This window comes from Mustela erminea, chromosome 6 (assembly GCF_009829155.1).
Source record: "Mustela erminea isolate mMusErm1 chromosome 6, mMusErm1.Pri, whole genome shotgun sequence".
NCBI lineage: Eukaryota > Metazoa > Chordata > Mammalia > Carnivora > Mustelidae > Mustela > Mustela erminea.
The window spans coordinates 136,651,950-136,661,213 of NC_045619.1; the positions used below are offsets into that span (position 1 = coordinate 136,651,950).

At 38.1% G+C, this 9,264-nt stretch overlaps 1 pseudogene; it reads right to left on the reverse strand.

Annotated features, from left to right (window-relative positions):
* Positions 1-870: 870 nt before the first annotated feature.
* On the reverse strand, positions 871-2,175 carry LOC116594410 (annotated as a pseudogene).
* Positions 2,176-9,264: the final 7,089 nt, after the last annotated feature.

Here is a 9,264-nt window from a genome sequence, read left to right on the forward strand (position 1 = left end):
ATTTAGCTCTTGAAATACACTGTGGTGATTCTTTCTGGCCATGATGGTTTCTGATCAGAAATCTACTGCCATTGGGATGGTTTTTCCTTGACAGCTAAAGCATAATTTCTCTGTCTTCTTTCAAGAAATTTTTCCTTTGTCTCTGTTTTTCAGTAACTTCACTATAAAATGCTTTGGCATGGAATTCTGTGTTTATTCTGCATGTGGCTTATTCAGCTTCTTGCTGAGTTTGGGAAGTCTGAAGTCATTATTTCCTTAAATATTCTTCGGCCTCATTCATTTTATCTTCCCCTTCTGGGGTTCCAACAATACAAATCTCTTGTTAGAGTCCCACAAATTCTCAATGTGTTTTTTGTTTGTTTGTTTGTTTGTTTTTGGCCTAATTGATCTCTGTTGTTTAGAGTGGTAATTTCTATTGTTCTATTTCAGAGGTCACAGATTCTTTTCTCTTCATCAAGTTTTTTTTTTTTAATTGATAATTGTATTTTTTTCTAAATTTCATTTGGTTGCTTTTTATATTTGACATTTTGTTCTTTGATTTCTGAAATTATGCCTCTTTGCTGAGACCTCCTGTTTTTTTTCCATTTGTTCATTTGTGTTTATAAATAAAGCATTTTCATTATGGTTGCTTTAAAAGTCATGTCAGATGATTTTTTTTTTTCATTTAAGAGAGGAAATATTTATTTAAACCCATCAGAGAAATGGACAGCTTGGGTCTGTAACAAAGCACTGTGTTTTAAAACATAGGTCAATAACTGTATATGAGACTATTCATTGCTACATACAAATTAACTATTAGAGCACAACTTTTCAATGTTCAAAACAGAATAAGCTCCCTGTAAAAGCAGCACCTTTGTAACATTTTTAACTTCAGTATTCCTCTTCTTCTTCACCCTCTTCTTCAAGAGAATCCATACCAGCTGCCTCATAATCCTTCTCAAGGGCAGCCCTATCCTCTTAGGTCTCAAAAAACTCTCCTTCCTCCATACACTGCCCCATGTAACAGTGAACAAAGGCACACTTGGCATGCATCAGGTCAAACTTGTGGTCCAGGTGAGCCCAGGCCCCAGCACTAGCTGTGCGGTTGCTCAGCATGCACACAGCTTACTGTAATTTGGCCAAGTCTCCACTAGGTACCACAGTAGGAAGATGGTAATAAATGCCCACGTTGAAGCCCGTGGGTCACCAGTTCACAAAATGAATGGTATGCTTGGTCTTGATGGTGGCAATAGCAGCATTGACATCTTTGGGAACCATGTCACCACAGTACAATAGGCAGCAAGCCATTGCTATTTACCATGGCAGGGGTCACATTTCACCACCTGGTTGGCTGGCTCAAAGCATGCATTGGTGATTTCTGCTACAGAAAGCTGTTCATTGCAGAATTTCTCAGGGGCCTATGTGGCCAGAGGGAAGTGGGTGTAGGGACAGGGCACCAGGTTGGTCTGGAATTCTGTGAGATCAACATTCAGGGCTCCATCAAATCTGAGGGAAACAGTGATAGAGGATACAATTTGACATGTCAACCTCTTTATGTTAGTGTAGGTTGGGTGTTCAATATTGAGGTTTCTGGGACAGATGTCATAGATGGCCTCATTGTCTACCATGAAAACATAATCAGAGTACTCCAGGGTGGTATGGGTAGTGAGGATGGAGTTGTAGACTTAATTACAGTTATGGCAACATGGGGGGCTGGGTAAATGGAGAACTCCAACTTGGACTTCTTGCCATAATTGACAGAGAAGAAAGGTATACCCTGTCCAAAACTGTAGAAAACCAAGAAGCCCTGAATACCTGTGCACTGGTCAGCCAGTTTCCAAATTCAGTCCAAGACAAGATCAGCAGTCTCCTTGCCAATAGTGTGGTGCCCTTCGGCATAGTAACTTCCTTGCCTGTGACGAGCTGCTCAGGATGGAAAAGCTGGTGGTAGGTGCCAATACAAACTTCATCAATGACTGTAGGTTCCAGGTCTATAAACTCTGCCTTGGGCACATGCTTGCCAGCACCCGTCTCACTGAAGCTGGTGTTGAAGAAGTCATCTCCTCTTCTAATGGTCTTGACACTTGGCATCTGACCATTGGGCTGGATACTATGTTCTAGGCGATAGAGCTTCAAGCAGGCATTACCAATCTGGACAGTAGCCTGTTCAACATGGATGGAACTGCATTCACACATAGTTGCGGCTTTGTGGCTGCTGAGCAAATACAGAAGAGGAAGTGGAGAGACTGTTTCTTCTTTTATTGCTACTCTTAGGTGGTCAATGTAAGAGAATCATTAAAAATCATGTCAGATAATTCTAATATCTATGTCATCTTGGTATTGGAATCTATTCATGGATTTTTTTTCACTCAATTTTAAGTCTCTCTTCTTTGCCTTGCTCCTGCTGAGGGTGGGTGGTGAAAATCCTGACTCCAGTTGCCCTCCTGTGACACCAGTCCAGCAGGAAGGGAAAGGCAACCACATTGCCCCTGAATGGGGGGTAGATGTCCATCTCCTGTGTGATTTATACTGACATTATGGAGCTTGGGAGTATTTTGTAATAGTCTGCCAAGAGTGGAAGTCTAGGCTCCACGTGACCTTAGCTAGAAGGAGGGGGAAGAGGACTACAGATTTTCTGTGTTGTTTGTCTGGAGTAGCGCAGTTATTGTCTAAAAGTATTCTTTTGTTAGGCTCCCTCCTTCCTATCTTTTGGCTAGAATGAAAACACTTTTTCCCCAGGCCTCTTCTTTTGTTTTGTTTTGCTTTCCAACACCTGTTGACATTTTCCCAGTTGCCAGCTCTCTAGAAACATGTATGGATGTATAAGACAAAAAACAAGACAAAACAAAAACTCAAAAACCCAAGACTATCATCACCGGGTTCCAAGGTCCCTAGCCAGTCTACCTTCTTTATCAAATACCTTTCAGAGTCTTCTTTCATTTGTTTAATATATAATGTTTAGTCATTCTCAGCAGGAAGAAGAAGGAAAAAGTATATCTTTTGCATCTTCCTGGAACCGGAACATTCAACTGTTCTATTTATAATTATAAAGAGTTCGTTCTTGTTCTGATTGTTTTCTTTTTTTTTTCCCCAGAACATCTTATCTCCTATCTTGTCTCTCTAATGACAGTAATTATAGTTGACTTTTTAAGTTGTTCTTTCTTCAGACAATTTTCTATATTCTAATTTCTTTAAATTCTTCTCCCCCTTCTGTTTTTCCATACTAAGAATTCCAGGAACCATTTTATTACTTTGGTAATTTATTTTCATATTATATCATAAGCATTTTCCATGTCACTATTCATCCTACATAATTATAATTTAATACCAATTACTGTACTGTTCATTTCTCATTCCCATGACTATTTTAGAACCTATAACATTCTTCATTTCATACTTTTAGATTAATTTTTTAGAGTAGTTTTAGGTTCAGAACAAACTTGAGATCAAGGTATATAGCTTTTCCATATACCCTTCCCCTACACCTTAATAGCTTCCCCATTATGAGCATTACCCCTCAATGCGATGCATTTGTTACTAAGGATGATCCTACATTGACACATCATAATCGTCCAAGGTTCACAGTTTACCTTAGGGTTCACTCAAAGTGTTGTACATTTTATGGGTTTGCACAAATGTATAATGACATATTTTCACCATTATAACATAAAGAGTAGTTTCACTGCCCTAAAAATTCCTTATCCTCTATTTATTCTTCTCTCCCCTGTCCCATAATCTGGTAACCACCCATCTTTTTATTGTCTCCATCATTTTGTCTCTTCCAAAATGTAATACAGATGGAATAATACAGCATGTAACTTTTTCAGATTGATTTCTTTCACTTAGTAATATGCATCTATGTTCCTTCCATGTCTTTTCATACTTTAATGCATCATTTATTTTTAGCACTAAGTCTACTGCCTTTTCTGAATATACCTCAGTTCACTTATCCATTCACCTACTGAGGGACATCTTGGTTGCTTCCAAGTTTTAGCAATTATGAATACATCTACTGTAAATATCTGTGTACAGATATATGTGTGGGCATAAGTTTTCAACTTGTTTAGGTAAATACCAAGGAGCAAGACTTCTGGATTGTATTGATAAGAGTATGTTTAGTTTTGTAAGAATCCACCAAACTGTCTTTGCAAGTGGCTGTAGCATTTGCTACATTAGAAATGGTAAGAGAATGCCTGCTGTTCCATATCCTTATCAGCATTTGGTGTTGTCAGTATTCTTGATTTCAGGCATTTTAATAAGTGTGATTCATTTAATTTTCATTTTTATGATGACATATGATGTGGAACATCTTTTTATATGCTTATTTTTAAATTTGCCTGAATATCTTCTTTGGTGAGATGTTTGCTAAGGTCTTTGGCCATTTTAATTGGGTTTTCTTACTGTTCAGTTTTGAGAGTTTTTTGTATATTTTGGTAACCTCCTTTATCATTTGTGATTTTCAAATATTTTCTCCGTTCTGTGACTTGTCTTCTAATGTTCTTGACATTGTTTTTCCCAGGAAGATTTTGATGAAGTCATGTTTATTGGTTATATATTGCATGGATTGTGTCTGCTGTTATAGCTAAAAAGGCATCACCATGCCCAAGGGCATCCAGGTTTCCACCTATGTTATCTTCTAGGAATTTTACAAGGGGATTCATTTTTTAAAAGTGAGACACTAAAAATTTGATTGGAATTTCTGTATAAGTGGTAGGGGTTATAAACCATCAGGTTTATTATAGTGTGAATATGTGAAAAGTTATCTTTTTAAATTGAGGATGAAACATAATTGTTGATACACAGATGTCCCTTTTTGCTGGGGGCTTTAGATTCTCTAGTCCTCAGATACTCTGCTTTAGTCAAGAATAGCCATAATCCCAGCTACTCAACATTCTGAAAATGGGTGCAGCAAGAAAGCTGGGTGCCCAAATGTCTAGGTAGATTTTTTACCTCATTTTATCTTCAACAGCTGCCTTTTCTTCCGTACATCTTCTCAGTATCTTCTCTCGTATCTCCTGGCTACACTCTCTCTCATATCACCAAAGACTCAGAGGACTGTGTGTCTAGTCTCCCACCAACAAAAGGGATAGTTGACTGTCTAAACATTCCATATCCATATTTTCAACCAATTCTTATGGTTTCAACTTAACCCCTGGCCTACTACTACTGGGGCAAGCTGGGTTTCCAATCCCTGAGCATCTGGGGGATTCTATGTGAAAAAGCAGATTTGCCTTTTATTAGTATTAACCTCTATAGCCACACAAGTTATAACCTCCTCCATTAACCAAGCAAGTGATTGCTTGTCCATCTCATTTATATCTCACAAATTGTTATAATTATTTATCTGCTATTATCTCTTTTCCTTTTCTCTTTATCTTTGTGATTTTTTTTTTCTTACTGACATTTTAATGGAATTTAGACGAAGAAATAAGTATGGATGGCCACTAGGCCAAAATAAGAAGTCTTACACTACCACTGTTTACAACAATCTATAAGATTTGCACTATATGTTAAAAATTCCTATTGAGTCACTAAATAGTTAATATTGTATGCTAAGTGAGGTTGATTAGCTGTGATTTTCTTAACTTACCTGAATATTGCAGTATATTTCCTTAATGTTCCATGTTTGAAACTATTATTCTTTAATCTTATATTAAGCTATGTATGCCAAGACTCATGAATAATATAATCACTAATACATAATTACATTTTTCCTTCAAAGGACCAAGTAAACTTCAAACAGACAATGGTAGGCTAAGACTATATGTTCATTTAAGAATAAATTTATTAAAATGAGAAAAGACAAAACCAGGACTTATTAATCAATTTTGAATTTGTCTTGGTAATCATAAAATATAATGAAGAGTCATTAAAATTTTTTCTAGGGCTTCATTTTTTATTTATAGTTTGAACTACTGAATTCATATATTTGTATTATATAAGGTGGTAAAAACCTTATCTTAAATGATAGTTCATTGACTTGTCCCTAACACTACTTAGTTTTCACTAGCCTATGGATTCAAATGATCCTATTAAAATTTCAATGCCCAGATCCTGCTGTTTTATTTCCCATAGTTACCTACTCAAAACTTAAGCCCTCTTTAAGGTAACTTCTCCCATCCCTTCAAATATTGCTGGGCTATTTCAGGAGATGAATCATCTGTCCATGGTATCAATGTGCGCCATTGCTCCCTACCCTCTAAGCACTGCTTCCTTCATAAATCATCTCTTCTGATTCAAACTCAGTTTGGAACCTCAGCTCACTCTGGTCATTTTAAGATTTGACCAGCACTCTTATTTTTGTGTGCCTCGGAAAGTTAGCTTTAGGCATCTTCTGTCCTTGTGTTAGTTGCTATCTGTTAATAGTGAATAGTTGCTTTTGTAGCGTCTGACTCAGTGCTGATGACTCCCACTGCTGCCCCTGGCCCAGGGTTTGCCCTGTGCCACCTCTGACTTCTGCCATTCTGACAACCCCCGGGTGCATGATTCTGCTGGAAGCCGAATGTGCCTGCTGGAGCAGCCAGTTCTCAGTCTGGGGTGAGGTAAAAGGGAAATGGACTCCTTCTGTATGCACTGAGAGAACTTTATCATTCCAATGGGAATGCTGTGTGCTTTTTAACATGTGGCGGCTTTTAATAAACATCTCTCTGATTTCACTCATGGGCATTTTCTCTCTGAGGCTACAACTCACATTTTAGGTGGCAGCATCAGAACAGAATCCAGACCTAGAACATAGACCTGTGATCCTAATTTTCCTTTGCCCGTGGTTTTCACCTGGAGATAATCTTGCACCCCCCACTCTTTCAGGGGACATTTGTCAATGTCTGGAAACACTTTGGTTGTCACTATTGCATCTAGTGGGTGGAGGCGAGGGATGCTCCTAAATGCTCCACAAAGCATAGGTCAGCTCAGCTCTCCACAAGGAGTTATGGATCTCTGTGATAATATGGAAGGATCACATTACAATATGGATGGATGGGCCGAGAGAGTATGTTAAGTGAGATAAAACAGAGAAAGACAAATGCCACATAATATCACTTATGGGTGGGATCCAAAAAATGTAACAAATGAATAAACAAAGAAGAAGCACTTGTATTATAGAGAACTAACTGATGGTTGCCAGAGGGGAGAGAGGTTGGGGGATGGGCAAACTGAATGAAGGGAATAAAAGGTACAGCACAGAGAACAGAGTCAATGCTATTGTAATAATGTTGTATAGTCCCAGAGGGTAGCTACACTTGCAGTAAGCATAGCCTAACATACAAACTTGTCAAATCACTGTGTTGCACACCTGAAATTAACATAACATTATGTGTCAACTATACTCAAATAATAATAATCATTTAAAAAAGTCAATTGCATCAGGATTGAGAAAGCCTATCATGAAGAATACAATGGAATGGGCAGGCACACCACCGTTATGGCAAGGAAATCCTGGGAACTTTAATCTCTCTGTGGATGACTCGGATTTTTTTTCTGCAGAAATAAAAGCTTTAGAGATATTCTGAAATGAACTCACTGTACATCTGATTTTTAAGTACTGGAACATTATAACAAGTTTCCCATGTAATGATGCCTATGGAATTTGTGGAATGACATGAGGGAACATACAAATCTAAATCTTAACATTTTAGCAAGTTTATTTCAAATAAGTTTTGCATCGCAAAAGATATCCTTTGGTTTAAAAAATAAATTCAAACAAAGGGAGATAACTGTGGGTTAAGATGGTATGATCTAGACTAATATGCCTCCTTTCAGCTGTCTACGAAGGTGTAAATTTTCTACAAGTATGGAAACATCCAAGAGCAGTAGAAACAAAGGCTAACAAGAGACCTCCTGGTAGCATCTGTAAGAATTTCTGATAAATGGGAATGAATTGAGATTAAAAGCTTTAGAATCTGAGTTAGAAGGCTCTGGCTGAATGGGAATGAATTAAATAACCCCTTAGCTTTCTTTCACTGTTTGGCATAGTTAGAGCACATTGGCTACACCAAACAGAAATCTGATAATTCCTTGCCATTTACGCCCACAGCCATGAGGTGAAAAATAAACTGTGCAACAGCTAGGAATATGTCTTCTTTCCCTTCTCTCATCTCCACTTACTTCAACCTTCCGTATTTCCTTTCCATCCATAACTTACAACTAGTAAGTCGTAACTTCTTCACTTCCAATGCAGTACTGGAAGAGGAAGGGAGGGTGACAGCATTTTGTATGCTGAAATGTATATTTACAGCCATGAAAAAATACTAAGAGTAGAGGCAGGCATTCTGGCTGAGTCTCAGAAGGACCGCATACTTCCAGTTCTGTCCCGTATTGTATTTGGACAAAGAAATGCATGAAAACGTTTCTTTGGCAAAGAATTTGGCCATCTCAAACTTAGCAGGTTTATAATCTGCTCAAAAGTGTCATGCTTGGTGAGTTCCTATTTGACAATATAAACTGTATTTAGGGATGTGGATTCTCTATGGGATAATCCATTCCATCTCTTTTCCAGCTTCTAGAGGCTGCCCACATTCCTTAGCTCAGGTTCCCCTTCCTCCATCTTCAGAGCCAGGAGTGGCTGGTCAAGTCCTCCTCATGGTACATCACTTTAAGTCTTCTGCTTTTGCTTTTACAACTCCTTCTCGGACTCTGATTCCCCTCTCCTCTCTTCTTTTTCTTATGAGGATACTTGTGAATACATTACCAGATTACATCTGGTAATCCAGAATGATCTACCTCAAGATCCTTAACTGATTCACATCTACAAAGCCCTTTTTACAAGGTAGCATATTCCTAGGTCTGAGGAACCAGGACTTGTGTATCTCTGGGGACCATCGAATGCCTACTATATAGCACTTCACCAAAGAATAAGTACACAGACAGAAAACCCTGTAATTTGTGGCATGTAAATTAGTCTACCTGAAAGAGAACCCATAAGGAGAGTTACATGTGAATTCCTATTTCTCCTCACTATAGGAAGAGTTAGCACTGCTTTCCTCAGCACTCACACTGCCCCTTCATGCATTCTACTCGTGCCAGCCTACACAGCATTCAGAGACGAAAAAGATAATCAGTCACAAACAGCTGGTTCTGGCTCAGATTATAAGCAAAAAGACAGTATCACCCCTTCATCTGTACTCTCTTTAGTTTTTCCTTGTACTTCTGTTCACTGGTTGCTCTAACGAAGATGCTTTCCCAACTTGCCCTTTAGCTCTTATACCTTTTTTTTTTTTTTTTTTTTTTAAATAGCTGCTGAGAACCTACACTGTGCCAAGTATTACTCCAAATACTATACAGGTATAA